The following is a 19,553-nucleotide window of genomic DNA, read 5'->3' on the forward strand; positions in this document are numbered from 1 at the left end:
TATATGGAAAAAAGTTTTTTTTTATATGGAACTAAAAACCTGCAAAATGCTGGCAAAATGCTGGCGAAATGCTGGCAAAATGCTGGGTTTTTGATGGCAAGCCATCAATAAGCCATCAAATAAATGATGGGTTTTTGCTGGCAAAATTCTGGCAAAATGATGGCAAAATGATGGCAAGCCATCAAAAAGCCATCAAATAAATGATGGGTTTTTGCTGGCAAAATTCTGGCAAAATGATGGCAAAATGATGGCAAGCCATCAAAAAGCCATCAAATAAATGATGGGTTTTTGCTGGCAAATTGCTGGCAAATTGCTGGAAAAATGATGGCAAGCCATCAAAAAGCCAGCAAATAAATGATGGGTTTTTGCTGGCAAAGTGCTGGCTTGCCAGTGATGGCCCATCAATTTGCCAATGTGCATACGGGTAATATGCCAGCATTGGGCCATAGGTGGGCCTTTGATGGCAGTAGTTCTGGCAACTGGCATTGCCATCAAAACGCCAGCAGTGGCCCAGTTCTGGCATGTTTATTGGGACATCTGCATAAACTAGCAGACCGCAAACCTACAACCCCCGGCCATAAAAACTGGCACGCCACAACAAATCCAAACAAAGCCAAGCAGCCAACTCTCTTTGGCACACCGAGACACCACAGACTTGAACGGATGTAACACATCCGCTATTACATCACCGCCATACCAGCAGCATCTGACCACACAGCGTTGATACGCCTAATCCACTCCGCCCGGCACCAAACTATTTCCGACACACCGACACGCCAACCTTCAAACCGATTAAGGTCCAGCACAAGAGGTTGGAGAGACACTCCTAAACCCCTCCGCCAGCTCACTCGTCCGCACACTCGAACCAATTATAAACCTCCAACCGAGCACTTCATTCCAGAACTCAACAAGTCGCTGATCCCCGCACATTCCTTTATCAAAAGGACACGGGCTACAATCTCACCATCCGTGGACAAAGAAACTTTGTCACCACACAACTCTCCCCCTAAACATGGGAAGGCACTCCAAAACAAAACTCCGAATCCAAAAGAGGAAACTAACCAGGCTTTCAAATGAAAAAGAAAAAAAAGATCAACAACAACCTGACACGAGCCAAACAATTCGTAATCAACTTGTCAAATGTACAACTTTCAAATGAACAATACCTGGGCCTAGAAAAAGGCCTCAAACTCATACCTACACCAAAAACAAACAAACCAACCATGAGAAAACGAATCTCGGCAGACTTCTGCAAACTTGCACGAAAAATTAGATGCAAATTCTACTTCCGTGAAAACACCTCCAACACCGCAATACCTCCATTCTACACAAAATCCAATTGGAACCCCCCACCAGGAAACGAAGCCATCGAGAAATACATCTTCAATACCAGAATGGAACTATACAATCTTTCTTTGAAGAAACTACAATCCAACCTCTCTGAAAATGAAAGGAAAGCACTCAAAGAGCTATCCGACAATCAAAACATTGTCATACGCAAGGCCGACAAAAACAACACAATCGTGATTTTGAACAAATCCACCTACAACGAGGAAGCACAATTCACGCTCTCAGGGGTACACTACAAAAACATCCCCCCACCTGATCAACTGTCATTGATCAATCAAATGATGACAATCATAACCCATCTACAGAAAACCCAACAAATTGACAAACCAACATACAACTTTCTGAGCCAAACCAAGAAGGCACACAAAACGGGGAAACTGTACTTTCTTCCAAAAGTACACACATTCTCCAAAGAAGAAATCTGCAACCTACAGACGAACGGAGCCCAAGCCACTAGAATTCCAAGCAGACCTATCATTTCCCAATGCGACACCCCATCCCAATACGTGGGAAAATTCATCGATTTCTTCCTACTACCTACTGTAAAAAAAAAAAAAAAAAAAAAAAAAAAAAAAAAAATAAAAAAAATAAAAACAAACAGTCCACCTACATCAGAGACACATTGGATTTCATCCAACAGATCGAACAACTCATTCTTCCCCCTAATGTACTCATTTGTACATTCGACATCACCAGCATGTATACCAACATGACAACAAATGAACTCATCAGTGCAGTCAACGAAGCTTTACCCAGCACCCTGTGTATTCCACCACTACCACCTTTCCACAAATCACACATCGTGGCACTTCTCGAACTCATCTTGAAAAACAACAACTTTGTGTTCAACAACCAACACTACAACCAGTGCATTGGAGCCGCCATGGGAATGACGGCATCCCCGGAAATATGCGACATACGCATGTTCCAACTCATGAATGAAATCCTCGACAAATATGCCTACAAAGACACGATTCTTTGGCACGGACGCTACAGAGATGACGGCATCATGTTCTTCAACGCTGACAAAAACCAAATTCACCAGTTATTTGAGATAGCCAACGCCCACCACCCTCTACTCAAAGTCACATACAACATCTCTGACTCAGAGGCGACATTCCTCGACACCACCATCTACAAAGGCAACAGATTCCTGTCCAACAAAATACTGGACTTGAAAACACACAGAAAATCTACTGAAACATTCCAGTATCTCCATCGTGAATCTGCCCACCCACCCAGCGTCTTTAAAGGACTGGTTAAAGGTGAAATGATCAGATACATTCGAACCAACAACAACATATCCACACAGAACAAGGAAACTAATCTATTCCTATCAAAACTCCTTGAAAGAGAATACATACCAGGTGAATTAGACCTGATCAAACAAGAAGTCTTGAACATACCAAGAAACACACTTCTGAAACAAAAAACCGACCATCCCACCAAAAACAAAACTCCACCACTTCTCATGGTCTCAACATACAACCCCAGACTGAGACACCTTAAAAAGAAACTCCTAAAACACTGGAAACTGATTCTACAAGACACGGAATGTGCCAGATTGTTCCCTAAACCTCCCCTTGTGGCCTATGCCAGACACAGGAACATGGAAGAACTTCTTGTAAAAACCTCGTAACAAATCAAACAACAAGCAACACCTGCCTTGCCTAAACCAGGTAAAGAAAACAACACAACGCCAGGAACCCCAGTGTTTATTCATAACACAACAACAAACACACAAAAACACGGAAAGAATAAAATAAAGCCACGGAAAAAAACATACGGAATACCAACAGTGGCCGGAAAAAATAAAAACAATCCAATAACGCTACACTGACCAACAGTATTGGTAAAACGAAGGATTCAACACACAACACGGCCACACAGCCACAACGCGAAGGAGGGGGGAGGGAGGGCAGAACTTCGCGCCCAAAAATCACCCCCACGGCAAACCCCGCCCACCCAACCGAAAAGCCCCACTGCATGCAGCAAAGAGGCACACCCAACCATTGGCGGAACGCTAATTGACACACACTGTCTTGCCATGATCTACACGTACCAATGAACCAGACCTCAACTCGGACGAAACTGCCTATTTAAACAGCTGGAATCAAACAGCATGAGAGAACATGACAGCATCCTCGAAATCAGTCTACTACCCGCGAACGCGGACGCTCCTAACCAAACCCTTCAACTGAACCAGAAACCAGCCAAAGAAAGGGTAAACCCCATTCTGGAAAGACTACAGGAGACGTTCAAATGCAGAACGAGCTTAACCACAGCAAAACAATCGATAACACTCGCAATCAAGAAGAACCGGTGTGTACCCTTTTTGAAAGGGGCCACCGACTTCAACCCAAGTTTAAACGACAACAATACGGAACAAAAACCGTTAAAGGCACGATGTACTATACAATCACCAAGCCTTACATAAGCCTCAATCACTGAGAGGACAAATACACCCAAACAAGGGAAAGGAAAAATAGTCATCTATAAATGATTATTCTCAATCGAGAAACAAAGTGATGAGGATATGGGTTTGAATAGTTGTCCCCTGACGAGGCTACCTTTCAGTTTCCCCAGAACACCTCTATAAAATCACAAAGAAGCTATCCTAGCAATTTGAAACTGTAAATATTGCCGAAAAGTACTATAATTGGGAGAGGTACTTCGGGAACTCTGGGCTGCCTACTGCATTTGCTGGGTTTGGCAGACCTTTGATATTTTACCCCCTATGGCTGGGTGGAGGGCGTGTTCGAGGGTCAGAGGGAGAGGTGTATGCCGCTGCGGCGATGGCTACGAGTGAGTTATTGTTTTTGTACAATGATCAATCTCACTAGTCGCATGTTTCGACGGCGGGTCTCCATGCTGTCTCAGTTGAGCATAGTGGTAACGGAGCCAGGGTTCCTGTCTGTGTAGTTGTTGAACACATACCTTGTCGCTGGACCTTTTCCAGTGGAGCTTTTTCCTGTTCAAGGTGGGCATCCCATACTGTTGCAGCATACTCCAGGGTGGGCCTGACCATGTGGTGTAGGTTGCCGTCTTCGCCTTTTGGGTACACTCCCTGAAGTTGCGTCGCAGAAAACCAATAGTCCGGTTCCCTTTAGCAGCCACATTGTTGATATGGTGGGTCCATGTGAAATTGTACAAGATTGTTACCCCTAGGTACTTGCAGCTTGCGACGGTTTCTAGCTTTTGACCGTGAAGAACGTAGTCAAACAGGTGTGCGATTTTGCCTCTTTCATGGTTGATGAGGATGGTGTTGCATCAGTTTGCTGGGGTTAAAGCTCATTTTCCATGTGGTCTCCCATTCAGCCAGGGCATCCAGTAGTGGAATGCATGAATGGAGACTATTATAGTTAGCAACTAAACGTAGGTTCGAACTAAGCAGTTCGTAACTAAAGATTTAGTCAGTCTGCAATGCATGAGAGCGAACTTGGTCGAGACTACTTAGTTACCAGCTAAAAGAGTAGGTCATAACTTTTAGGTGACGTCATAGGGAAATCCCCGTCACTGCGCAGGCGCGGTGAACTCTTCACCTTCGAAAGTGGTAAACAAACCAGCATGGGATTAGGAGCATGGTAACAGTGCGAACTTGAGTGGTTGATCGATGCAATATTATTTTGGCGAGCAAACAAGACAAACATAGGCAGAACGCAAATGTTTCTCTCAGTTCTTCCGCACATTACGAGAGCTAAAACTGCCCGACCGGGGAGATGTACGCAGCATATAGGCTGAGTCAGTGTCGTCGAAGATTTGAGTGATGGCTCAGTCGGTATGTACTGGGAAAAAGTCCGTGTCCCTCATACTGATTGTGCATTTTAAAGCAAAGCTGGAACTTTGTAACAGACAATGATGTATGGATGTATTTAAGTTTGTGTTTCAATTTATGGGAGCGAAACTGACATTTCTGAACTGAAAAAGTCGTGTTTTGTGGAGTTTAGAGTTGTCAGTAGAGACCGAGTAATCGTTGAAGAGAAATAATTGCATGGTTCACCGATGGAGAGTTAAACGACCATAAAACCGCACCACAGGTATGTCACGAAGCTGTCTAAGTTCTACACTATACAACAAAAGAAAATTGAATGAGGGAATCAAGACAATAGATCAACTCTCTCTCTTTCTTTCTCTCAGTCTCTATCTCTCTCTCTCACACACACACAGGCATACACACACACACACACACACACACACACACACACACACACACACACTCACTCTCTCCCTCTCTCTCTAAACCGCTAAGAGGGAGGGACAAAGTTGAGAACAAGAGTGCCAGATAAAGGAAGGAATGTAATTTGGAGCGATCATTAAACAAATTAAGAAACAAGCAAGTTAGCAAGCAAATCCTTGAAAATGTGTGATGTCATACAAAAGGAGCCAACAATGTTTTGGCCTGGTGTTCTACTTACAAAATAAACTAGTAAAAGAATTGTGAGATGTAAAGAGAAACACTACCGAATTACAAGACATCATCAGTGATTTGAATCATGCACTTATAATTTTCTTCCTTTTTTCCAGATCGGGTAGAATACTTTATGTCAGTGACATATTTAAATGATTGCAATTTTGTGCTGGTCTTTAACATGAATAATTAGATACAATGAATACATTATTCAATGAGTAGGAAGTGACAATATTTTAATGTGTATGATCTTGTTTGATGAATGCCGCAAACACTCTGAGAAGTTCTTCTAAGCAAGCAAAGAAACAGAGGTAATGAAGTTGAATACTGAGATGACTATATTTTGTAACTCTGTCTATAAGGAAGCTAGCTGTTGCTTGAACATCATTTGAAAATTAATCTGCGCCAGTTTAAATGCATTGCTTCGGTATGGTAGAGCTGATCATCAAAATGCATCTCATGTGTGAAATTTTAGCTTTGATGTTGCACTGACTTCAGAAGACTAACCTGTTTCGTGAGTAAAAACTGCAAACATTTCAAGCTGACAAGAACAGAACGATGTTAAAATATAAGATATGATAAGGGAAATGTGAAGGCTAAATTAAACAAAGAATGAAATTGTAACCCACTCTGTACAAGTGGCGCGTTTTGCTGCATTGATCATCTTTTATTCTTTCATGTGTTCTTTTGAGTTTCTGACAACATTTGTTGTGTCATTGTGTATGAACGTTTTAATTTAAATGATGATAAACAATGATTGCATATTTTGTGTAAACGATTTCGCTCAACGTCTCAGATGTGGCATGCAGGCTTCACGTGAAATAAAACCATCCCTCCACTTTAACATATACCAGCTGTCAAAAACACGTGTGTTTACTTTGAAGTGTTGGAATATTTGATCAATTAATTTGTTTAACTTCTACTGGCATCAATCCACAAAATGTATTCATTCAAACATTCCAACTTTGCACATGACCCAGTCAGAATGTAAATGTTTGGTATGTATCAAACTAAAGTATAGATGGCCTAACCTCATGTAAGAGCCCATGCAGATATAAAATAGTAAGCCAAACTTGGCGTTTGCAAGAAGAACGGTGCCTTGAAACTGACAGCAGCAACAACAATTTAATTATCCACAATCACAGTGTCACTCAGCTTTTCACCCCATCCAAACCACCAGCCATCCTCTCACTAAAAACCAAAACAAACTCCCCTAAACACACACACACACACACACATTAAAACACAGAGAATCATGAGATTTGTTTGTTTGTTTATTCATCCTGTAGAATGTTTCTTTAGCCACTGAGCCAACTATAATACTCGTCATAAAAAGTAGGCAGATCCGTTTGAGGGCAAATCTTTATGATGAGGCCGTTTATTAAAAAAACCAAATACAGGTTGACCCAAAAACAATGCAACCCACAACAAGTTAATAACCTACATTTGTGGACATAAACTTCAGCCTATGCATGACCCTTCTACAAAGTGACAATTTTGAAGATCAAATAGGCTGACTTTTGTGCAATTTTAAATTAAGTTCCCAATTTTGGGGATCGACTCAACGGTACGGGTTTTAAAATTGAGCGGTAGCCAAACTTGCCCGATCTAAGCGCTCAAGATTGTAACATTCGGGGCAATTCGAATCACAAAAGTATACCTTAATCAACATTCAGACCTGGGAATCCCTGTTTTGGACTTGGAGTATTCTCAAACAAACTTGGTGTATTTTTTTTTTTAATGAGCGTACTCCATATTTAAACATGCTTCACACGCGTCTGTCTATGAGTATATAACTGCTTTCTTCAGGTCACCGATGATCTAGGGGGTGTATACTCAGACATTCAGATAATATAAAAGCTAAAAGTCTGGAGGGTTTAAATTAAGTAAGTATTGATACCGTTCATGGTCAAACTTCGTTTTAGTGAATCGACCGCCGAATTTGGAATTTATTTTTTGAAATAGAGCACAAAAGTCAGACCATTTGACCAGTTACATTTGATCTACAAAATGTCCACTTTGTGGAAGGGTCATGCACTGGCTGCGGTTTATGTACCTTAAAAACAAAGTGATTCGGTCAACAGATGTAGAAGTTATTAGCATTGTTTTAGTGTTACTTTTTTTTGGTTTATCCTGTATATGACTGAAAAAAGCCATTCATTCCCCAAACCTATTCAGAAAGCAGATTGGGTTTATATGACATAGTGTTTATACAGTGGAACATACAACACAGACACCCTGCAAAATCAAATTCGCAAAATCAATGTTCCCGCGTTAAAATTGACAAAAAATCAGAACTGCCAAAACAAAACATCTTCTGCACGTCAATAGAAAAAACAATCAAATCTGCATCCAAATCAGTCAGTTTTGTTCACATATCTGGTCTAACACTGACATTAAGGCATGTTGATTTGTGTAGGTGTCATTCCTCTGAGAAGCTGTAAAAGGCCGTTTTAGTGGGTAATGAGACAAAAACCGGTACGTTTTCGTAACTCCTCAACGCATTGCCTTCAACGTTGCGGTGATTTGTGCTAACAGTAGTAACACATGTGGGAAAGTTCATACGGATTTTAAAGTCATTTGAGACATTAGTCTGCTGTTAATTGACATGCCAGAAAGAGTTCTTAAATTGATGGTAGGTCTTCGCTGACTCATTGAAAAACAATTAATTTGTTGTTATCTTCAAGAACAATAACAGATGCGCCACACAATTAAATTTCATGTACATATTTTATCAGACATTGGCGGTATGAGGATTTCAACGCGAACATTAATATTTTGCCTCATTCAGAGCGCTGAGCGCAAATGTAGGCCTACGCCTAGAAAAGCTCACGGCTGACACGCTTAACTGATCATGGCTCTTGAAAGAGCATTTTCCAAGAATGTGTGTGTGCGTACAAGTGCGCTGTGAACAGTCATAGTTGAAAATGTATGAAATTAAAGGTAAATTGAAGCTTTCATTTTTCTTAATGCATGCTAATTTTTTTTACAAATTCAGTTCATTGGACAGGGTACATTTTTATTTTTAAAATTCGTTCTGGCATGTCGCGCAACAGCAGAACTAATATCTCACATGACTTGAGATTCCGTGTGTACTTAACGACATGTGTTAGCCCAAATCACTGACAAGTTTTAAGACAATGCGTTGAGGAGTTACTGAAATGTACCATTTTTTTGTCTCATTTTTGTACTTAACGACGTGTGTTAGCACAAATCACTGACAGTTTTAAGACAATGCGTTGAGGAGTTCTGAAATGTACCATTTTTGGTCTCATTACCCGCTAAAACGACTTCAAAAACTGAGAGGATTGACAACTACACGCTCAGCATGCCAGAGCGTTCATGTTAAACAAGATATATGTGAACAAAACGGACTGTTTTGGATAAAGATTTGATTGTTCTGTCTAATGACATGCAAAACATGTTTCGGTTTAGTTGTTCTGATTTGTGTTGTTGATTTTAACACGGGAAGCTTGATTTTGTGAATTTGATTTGTGGGAGGGGGGGGGGGGGGTGTCTGTTTTGCAGGTTTCACTGCATAGACACTACGTCATGAAAACCCAATTTTGTTTCTGAATAAAGTAGGGAAATTAATGGCCTTTTCAGTCATATACTTGGTTTTTCAATCAACAGCCTCATCAGTAAGATCTGCCCTCAAACGCATCTGCCTACTTTTTATGACGGGTAGTGTAGAAACCTCTGCAAGCATTCTCAGCCGAATCAGATGGAAAAGCACAGAATTGTGATGGTACTCTGAATTTGATCATCGTCCCCAGCGAACCCAGGAACCAAGGTGCAAACAGCCTTCCCTTAATGTAGCGGTCCTTCCTGAAAAATAAAGAAAACATATAACTGAGCACCTTCAGTATTCACGGGGTTGGGTTTTGGTTAGCGAGGGGAGGGTGTGTGTTGGGGGGAGAAGGTGTGTACGTGTTGAGCAGTGTGTGTGTGTGTGTGTGTGGGGGGGGGGGGGGGGGGGGGGTGAGGAAGCACTTGCTCTTCACATGACCATTGGGATCGGGGATGGTGTGTGTGATATTGTAATCTAAACTATTAAAAAAATCTGTGCGTGTATGAACTTTGTGCTCGGCAGAAATGTTCCTCGATTTTAGTCAAAAACAAGTGTGCCCTCAACCCACACACTTTCGCTCTTCAGCATCAACACTATACAGTTTGAGTTTCATTGGGAAATGTGTCTCGATTTCAGTCCAAAACAGAACTTTCAGGATCCAAAGCACTCGCCTGTCAGCCTTTTTATTAAAATACATTCAACCCACCACATTTTCCAGTGATGAAGATTCTGGGGATGTGTGTTGATCCCATTGATTTTGGCCATTTCAGATCTGGCCAGTTGTACATGGGATAGGAACATAACTTCACCCAGACACATAAAATATTGACACCCTGACAGTCAGTGACTGCTTCATGTGCATAGTTGAATTTTGTTTATGAACGAATTTCTCAAAAGTCACTCGCAGAAGTAAAGAAGTAACATTTTTGTTAATCTGAGAGTGGTTTCCACAACAAAATCTAACTCTGAGCAGGAAGAAGCCAGGGTGTTGAATTTAGAAGTATCCGAGTGAACAGATTCATTCTTATTCCATGTAAAAGCCTGGCAAGATCTAGGATGGTGAGCCAAGGGAAGAATAACTGTATGTGCCTTTAAAATAATTCCAGTAAATTAGTAATGATTTCATTTTATCTTGCAATTTTGTTTTACTTTCCTGTGCTGCATTAGTTCATTCACACTGTGTAATTTACTTCAAGAATAGTGGCAAAAGATTTGAGAAGAGAAAGAGAACTAAAACCAAGCTTTATGTACATACCATTTTGTATAAATAGTACAAATTGTACTATGCAAGGATACATACGGATGTAAGAATTTATTTTATACAAAGCCGTAATGTTTTTGTGTCAATAAACTTGCATCTCAGATTCAGATGTAACAAGTGTCGACATAGCTGAATGTATCTATCTAGATTGTAAGTGCATCTAATGTGAAACGCAGATCTCTTTACAACACAACGTACAAAAGTCTGCCAAAAACATCTACACAGCTTCAAACTACTATCACCAGTGCCAATTTACATATCATAAATCAATTTTACAATAACAATTTAATAGGCACAAGCAGGTACTTGGTAGTGGTACAGAAATGTGTGACTTACTCTTCATGGTAGTCTGTAAAGCAGCATGTCCACTCAGTCTGAATCCTCTCCAGAATCCATATATATCTGAATGCAAGAGCTGTATGAACACTTCATCACACATCATCTCTGGTTTCTTAGGAGGCCTGAAAAAACACACCATAAAATAATTAATTAACAATAAATAATAACTGTATTATAATTAAACCACTCGCTCATTGATTCTTTTATTCCCGCTTTCACAATCATAGTTTATACAGCAGCATTTACCTCTGACTCTGTTCATGCAGAGTAAATATCAAGTATTTAAACAGAAAAAATAAGTCATTGTTGAATAACCCTTCTAAAAATACACAATAGACACACTTTCAGTGGCAGTGATTCAAGTGAAGTCATTTTCTTTCTTCATTTGTATACACACAAAAATTGTTTTGGGCCAGTTAGTGTTACTCTTGGCTTTACACACTTACTATATCAAATTATACATGCATTCAGCTTAGAACACATACTTCTAATGTTGGGAGTGCAGTGTGAGGCAGGACATTTACAGCAAATAAGGATACACAACAGTTCATTCAGAGATAGATTTGCCATTCACTGCATTATATTGTTAGTTGAATGAGATAGATCTACAGCGATGCTTCAATGCATTAGATTAGCTTTGTTTTAGTGTCTACTGTTCATTGCTCCACCGTGGGAAATTCAGTCAACAGTGCACAGTTCCGAAGAAACCGATGCTGCTGTGCATAATCATTGATGCATTGACGATCGTTCATTGTCAATGTCACTGTCAGAAAAACAACAACTGTATCTTTCATCGTCACCACTACACAATGGCTCGTAGGCCTATTTTCCTATGACACTGAACACGGTTTCGGAGACACTCAGACAGTACTGCCTGGCCCATAGATCTAGATCTACCCTTGCTCTCACTTTCTAACTGACACACACTCACACACCGAGGCGCACAAACGAACACACACACCGTGGGACACACAAACTACACGCACACAACGGACGAATCTTGCTCTTACCTGTTGGATGATCCAAACCGATTAAAATCAGCGACAGGAAGATCTATGTACAAGCCAAATTTGTACAGTCGCTGATGTAAAAAGTGGAAATTTAGTCAATGTTCATAGCAAATCTCCCGACTCAAGGTAGATCGTGTCCCAAATCAGCTGTGCCGGTCACTTCACGACTTGTATTTGAACCCCCTCCAAAGCGCAATCAATGTTTCAACTTCTTTGTCGACATCATTCTTTGGTTCATGCGTCGGACTGCCGAATATTTGATTTTTTTGTACAGCAAAATCAAAGACTGTCATGGCGGCCGCCATTTGTATTTTTGCAATAGTTCGAAACTAAGGAATTTGGTCCTCCTCGGAGGAGGACCAAATTTAGGCAAGTTAGTCACCAACTTAGGTCGGAACATTTGAAAATATCGTGCCATGCATTGCGCACTAGAGCGATAGTTTCGAACTTTGGATTTAGTTCCCAACTAGCTTGATAGTCTCCATTCATGCATTCCACTACAGGTCTTGTTGGAGCAGAACTTGATCTCGCGGTAAAGTTTAAGATTACCCATATTGGTTGAATGTACGTCAAAAAACAACCAAATCTCCAATCCCCTTTCCCTTACTATCTTTGTCTCCCTTTCTCTCTCCCTTTGACTCTCTCTCTCTCTCTCTCTCTCTCTCTCTCTCTCTCTCTCTCTCTCTCTCTCTCTCTCTCTCTCTCTCTCTGCTTTAACTCTCTCCCTCTCTCTTTGCTTTAACTCTTTCTCCTTCTCCTGTTTCTAGACCGGCACGGTTGGCCTAGTGGTAAGGCGTCCGCCCCTCCATGATCGGGAGGTCGTGGGTTCGAACCCCGGCCGGGTCATACCTAAGACTTTAAAATTGGCAATCTAGTGGCTGCTCCGCCTGGCGTCTGGCATTATGGGGTTAGTGCTAGGACTGGTTGGTCCGGTGTCAGAATAATATGACTGGGTGAGACATGAAGCCTGTGCTGTGACTTCTGTCTTGTGTGTGGCGCACGTTATATGTCAAGGCAGCACCGCCCTGATATGGCCCTTCGTGGTTGGCTGGGCGTTAAGCAAACGAATAAACAAACAAAAAATTCTCCTGTTTCTGTTTTCTGGTTTATTTTTATTGCATTATCTTTGCATGCGGGTTTTTACACCATAAGAACCATGTCTAGATGCCACTAGTGCCTGCTGCAAAACTGTACTTTTGTTGTCTTTTTTTCCCTGTTTCTCATCATTTTGTTTTTCCATTGAACTTGTTGCAGATTTTCCTTTTGATGAGCAACACTTTTGAAGACTGTCATTATGACTTAAACAATTCTGCTGTGTATTGGCAGAAGGCAGTAAGTCCAAATTTGGTAAAATTGAGATTTTCATATATCATAATGCAGAGGGGGAAAAGGCGCATCTTGTGTCAAAATTTCTAAGATGTGCGATCAATATTTATGGACTTTTTGAAGAAGTAAGTCCACTAAAAAAATGTTAATCGAAGGATAAAAATCGGCAAATGGAAGCAAGTCCAGGGACTTTTGGTTTTCAGGTTTGCACTGGACTTACTTCCTTGCAAGCCTCAAAACGAGTTTGCATGGTTTAGCGCTCTATGTCCATTAGCCAATCGCGTTCACCCTTTTGTAATCATGACAGCGATTAACCAATCAGAACTAAGCTTATTGTATCATTATTTCCCTGGCCTTTGTCGGGGAAAATGGCGATGAGAGCTGCCGACGTGTTCAACTATCTGAAGCAACAGTAAGTTGGTTTGTTTGTTTGTTTCATTTTTGTTGTTGGCAGTTTTGCGTTCCGGTCTGAAATGACTCTCTCTCAATAGGTGTATGGGAATTTACAACAACAACACAGATTTTCTGACTGATTTGGGTATTCCAATGTGCACTTGCATTAATTTACTAGGTATGTTACAAAAAAATTCAAAATCTTCATTTAACGTTTTGATCTATATCACTTGAAAGAGCAGAAAATCATCATTCCAATGGTATATAACTTTGAGATTGGATAAGTGTAACCCGAGTTATGAATTTTTAAAGTAATAAAATTCGTAATAGAGGCAAAGAGGATAAATTGAAACCATTTTTGACATTTTTCAGCTAAAATTAACTGCAGGGCCGGACTAAGAGGAGGGGGGGGGGGTTGCCAGTGGGGGTCAGGGGGCTTCGCCCCCTGAAGCTGATGGGTAGGTCATATTCTGAGATAACAAAATGGTCGCTCCTTGCATACAATAAACAATAATAAAAAATGTTTTAAATAAATGAGGTACATGTTTAGGCTAGGGGGGGGGGGGGGGGGGGTTGCGCAACCCCCATAACCCCCCCGGTAGTCCGGCCCTGAACTGTAACCCACACATTTGTTTATCAATATTGTTCAATTTGGTATCAAAAGAAAGGTTCAGAGCTCTATTAAACAACTGTAAAAAAAAAAAAAAAATTTTATTTTTTTTATTTTTTTTAGTAAGTTAGTATGAAACTGAGAGCAGACGAACTTTACCGACCGCCATGTTGGATGGTGACAATCCGGGCGCAAAGCGGCGCATCCGTTAAAAGGTACTTCGCATCGCTTTATCGACTTGAAACTTTGGGAAACAGCAGGAAAATGGTCAAACTAACTGTTCAGAGGGGTCTCATAAGAGTTCAAAGGCTATAAATTGTTTTATAAAAGTACCTCTTGTGTGTCTTCTTCGCCCGATATTCTGGCCGGCGAGCTCGACAGTGTTGGACTCGCCATCTTTCTCAATCTTAAAGTCAAGAATGTGCTCTACGTCTTCGACAGGGTGCCCATGTGATGTAAATTTGGAAAAGAATAGAAAAGAGGACCCCAAAACTGAGCCAGTGTGAATGATCAGAAAATGGGGGGCCATTTTCAATGACGTCAAAAATTGAGCTGCGTGCGCACTTTGTAACATACCTAAATTTACGGAGCTAGCAAGTTCAAATGCCCATTTATTATAGTTTTGTTGTTCTACGCTACTTCCACCGTGACTTCTTGACTATTCACTTCTGTTATTTTCATCATGATATTTATGGATGCATTTAGCATGTTTCTAATACAAAGAGTGATAGTTGTGTGACCAACACTATTCTTGAGCACTGAAATCGTGTTAGATCTAGATCTAGAACTGGAGGATTGTTCTGCGGTCTCTTTGTGCTTCCAACCATTGGAATAAGTATTGCGTCCTATTATATCTGACAGAAATGTGATTCAAAGCGGGACAGGCAGCGACGACAGCTGCAGCACACAGTGTGAGGGATACTCGCCACCACTGCCCCCTTTTGCTGAAGCCAGTGAAGGACCCAAAACAAGGTACGTTTCACTTTCACAGCCAAAAATAGCGTGCAACATTTTTTCATTCCTTTCTTTTCTTGGGCTGAAGAGGTATATTTTAAAACGAGCAACATCTTGACATCACTTTCGTTGCAGTAGTATTAGTATCAGCAGCAGTAATCGTTTGTCATTATAGTGGCCCGGAGGGGGGGGGGGGGGTGCGCGGGAGAGGAAAAGGATGATGTGAAGGAGGGTGGGGAGGAGATTTGTCAATAAAATGTCTCACTGTTGCTGCCTTTTTGATTTGACAGATGTGTAAGCGACAAGGGCAGACAAGACCAATTCGTGGAAGAGACTGTGCTCCCCCAAACAACCCAAGGCGTTCACATCAGATTGCAAGGAACAAGCAGGTATGGTGTCGGTTTCATTCACTTATTGAAGTTAGTGCAGATTAGAGTTGTTCATTTCTTTTTGTTCACATTAAGAACTGCCAGACTCATCCGATATATAACATTATAAGTTTCTATATTGTCTATATAGAGTGTTTATTTTGAGCATAGTTGAAGATCAAGAACAGAATGCCCTGGATATTGGTTTTGTCAATCAGATCACTCATTGATTTAAGATAAATGTATTTCACACTACGTAACACATTTATTTACACAAGCTGTTCCCAAGGACTGCATTTGTGTAAAAGTATAGAGTTGTGTTTTTATTGCTAAAAGTCTTTAACACGTTTTTGTTCGGAATAAAGACTTATGTGAGCTTGTAACTTGAATCCAGGGCGGTGATATTCTCTGAAGATTCTCTGCAAGTCAATCGCACCAAACATAAAAAAACTTGACTAAATATAAAAAGAGACATTTACTTTATCATCAATACTGTCCTGACTGTTGTCGTTATTGTTTTAACATCTGATAGTGTTCAAATCCACAAGAAAAGTACATCTTGTTACACTTAGTAAAGAATGTTTTAACACAGGGGGGAAATCGAGACGAGGGTCTATGACTATTGACTGTGTGTGTCCGTGTGTACAATGTAGAGCGATTCAGAGAAAACTACTGGACCGATCTCAATAAAACTTGACATGAGAGTTCCTGGGTATGATATCCCAAGATTTTTTCTTTTTTCGATAAATGTCTTCGATGACGTCATATCCGGCTTTAAGTGATAGTTGAGGCGGAACTGTCACGCTCTCATTTTTTAACCAAACTTTGGTCAAGCAATCTTTGACTCAGTCCGCACTTTGGGATTGGATTTCAATTAGTTCATTAGATTGCTCATTGAAATTGTCATTAAAAACCAATTTTCACTTACCGATTAAAATATCATTGCTTTGTATTCCGCATCTTCTCCTGAATTCAAATATGTATCGATAAGACGCTCAGAATTAAAGAAAATAGGTTGAGTATAAATGTTCGCATGCTTCGCGGAGTCGAGCGTGACCCGTCCCGGTCTTGATTCTTCGGGTATGGTTACCCGAGACTATCTGAATGTAGTCTCGCCGACAACTGGTTTTTGTAGTTGATCTTTTAGCCGACGAGCGCAGTGGCGTGGTGGTAAGACGTCGGCCTCCTAATCGGGAGGTCGTGAGTTCGAATCCCGGTCGCTACCGCCTGGTGGGTTAAGAGTGGAGATTTTTCCGATCTCCCAGGTCAACTTATGTGCAGACCTGCTAGTGACTTAACCCCCTTCGTGTGTGCACGCAACCACAAGACCAAGTGCGCACGGAAAAGATCCTGTAATCCATGTCGGAGTTCGGTGGGTTATGGAAACACGAAAATACCCAGCATGCCTACTCAACGAAAGCGGAGTGAAGCTGACTATGCTCTCAGAGTATAGTGTGGGGAACCCAAATGGGCAAACGAGATCACACGTAACCAGACAATTCTGGAACGCTGAAGAAGAAGAAGAAGATCTTTTAGTGTGATGCCTACATATTGATTGAATGTTTTTATATCGCTTCACGCGACTTGTTTATGTATTTCTGCCCTCGGTTGGTGAAACTGAAAGATTACTGGGTGAAACATCTGTTTTACTTCATTTACGGTTAACTCTTATAAGTCATACACTTTTTCCTATGTCCCACTACAGACAGACATATCTGCCGAGACGTGTTAACAGTTCACAAGAGCACCATTCCACTTGTTCACGTGCAAAACATCTACGGCCCAAACGTTTTCAGTTCAAATTGAGATTTCATTCTTGACGAATGAATTTTTGCAAGTGATTCCTATGGCGTTTTGCATGATTTATGTTGCTATTTGTTTTAATCCAACTCAGTAAAGAGAAAAGCTTTACTCTAAAAGTTTTGTTTGTGTCATGATGGAATGGTGCTTTTTCCACATGTAAAGGATTGGACAGACATGTGGTGGTGCACATGAATGCTTACACGAGAAAGAGTGGGCTGATAATCGTGTTCATCCACTGTTGTCTGATCCTACGGTTATTTGTGTGGTAGCTCGTCGCCATTATAATCATTAATGGGATATTGTTAACTTTTATGTTGACAGGTGCTTAATCGGTGACTGCACCATTCCTCCTCATACATACGACGATTCAACACACGTTTCCGAAACATCAAGCCCCTCCATCCTAAGTGACGCAGATGATGCCTTACCTTCTTATCTGTTTTGCTTTGAGAAAGACTCTGACCTATGTTCCTCTGATGACCAGACGACACCAGCGAGGAAGAAAAAGCGAGCCAGAACCCCAGACAGCAAGATTAAAAGAGACATAAAAAAGCACCCATTTCGGCCAGCTTGCCTGGCAACATGTAGACTTAAGTGCTCAACAAAAATTGACCAACAGCACAGAGAGGGAATTCACATTGCGGTCTGGAACTTAGACTACAATTCTCGAAAGAACTTTGCCAGTCATCGCATTGAGCGTTTTGCCACAGAAAGGCATAGACCCCGAGCTCGGACTGTTTTCGAAGGCAGTTGGTTGGTTTTTGGGGTTTAATGTCTCTTCAGCAGATGCTAGCTGCTATTCGAGACCGATGCAGTTATTTTCTTTTCCCTTCATATGGCAAGTTCTACGTTTCAGACTATTTACATTCAAATCTATCACTGTAAAAGAAGGTTCTAAAAATTAATAATTTTCACTTCTGGTACTTTAAATCTTGTAAAAAATCTTGATCTCTTTTAAAAAGTTAAAAATCTTGTCCGGGGGAACATCCCGGAATAAAACCTTCAGTGTTTCCGCATTGTAGTGTTTGTCTCGAAATTCTTGAACGTCTACACATTTTGTGAGAACATGTTCTAATGTCCACGGTTCGTCACATCCAAAACAGTATGGTGGATCTTCACCTTTCAGCAGATACGAATGTGTAATGTGACTGTGCCCAATGTGTAAGCGACAGAGAACTGTCTCTTCTTTCCTGTTGAGGCGACATTGGGGTAGGCTGTCCGACAGCTGGGGGACGATCTTATGAAGTTTATTTTCTTCACATTCGTCCCATTCACTCTGCCATAGGTACTTTATGTACATGTTGGTGCGAGTTCTGAAATCTGAATGCTTTGTATGTTTGTCAGTGACGAGTCTTTCTCTGGCTTCTTTAGCAGCTTGATCAGCTGCAGAGTTGCCTCTAATTCCAACATGGGATGGCACCCATGCAAACACAATCCTTTTGCCTTCTTCAATCAGAGATGCATGTAGCTCTTGGATTTCGACCAACAGTGGGTGATCTAGCTGAGTTCTCTTCACGGCGGTAAGAGCCGATAGGGAATCCGACAGAATCAGGAAGTCTTTCTTTTTTGACTGATATACCTGTTTCAGAGCTAGCTGTAAAGCTTTCAACTCTGCAGAAAATACAGAACTGTCATCCGGAAGACGGGCCGAAAAGGCCCTATCGAGTTTAGGACCAGTGACAGAAGCTGATGCCACTTTACTTTCAGCTTTGGACCCATCAGTGTATATTCGTTGATGGGAAGGAAACTCGGTACAGAACTGGCTAAAACACTGTTTAAAAATCAAATCATTTGTCTCTGACTTCTTTAACCTTGTCAGATCGAGTCGAACAACTGGATCTGGCAATGTCCATGGAGGTGTTTCTGTCCATCGATTTTCACTAACATGATCGAGTTTTATCTTTGATTCGGCCAGATGTGACTGAATCCGAGAAGACAGAGGTGCTCGATCATTTGGGTGACTTTCAAAAAATTCAGAGCATTGTGGTTGAAATACGCATTGGTAGGCTGGATTTGTAGGCATAGCTTTCAGTTTCAACACATAATTTAGGGTGAGTTTCAGGCGTCGCAGCCTCAGAGAGGGTTCTTTGGCCTCAAAATATAAGGACTGTACTGGAGACGTCCTGAAAGCTCCCAGACAAAGACGTATACCCTGGTGGT

At 41.1% G+C, this 19,553-nt stretch overlaps 1 long non-coding RNA gene across 1 annotated transcript; it reads right to left on the reverse strand.

Moving 5' to 3' along the window:
• Positions 1 to 9,291: 9,291 nt before the first annotated feature.
• Positions 9,292 to 12,448, reverse strand: LOC138958848 (uncharacterized). Its single transcript, XR_011453530.1, has 3 exons — positions 11,940 to 12,448; positions 10,927 to 11,051; positions 9,292 to 9,586 (listed from the first exon to the last, which is right to left on the reverse strand). It is a non-coding gene; the product is annotated as an uncharacterized lncRNA (long non-coding RNA).
• Between the last annotated feature and the right edge of the window lie 7,105 nt (positions 12,449 to 19,553).

This window comes from Littorina saxatilis, linkage group LG1, assembly GCF_037325665.1.
Source record: "Littorina saxatilis isolate snail1 linkage group LG1, US_GU_Lsax_2.0, whole genome shotgun sequence".
Lineage (NCBI taxonomy): Eukaryota > Metazoa > Mollusca > Gastropoda > Littorinimorpha > Littorinidae > Littorina > Littorina saxatilis.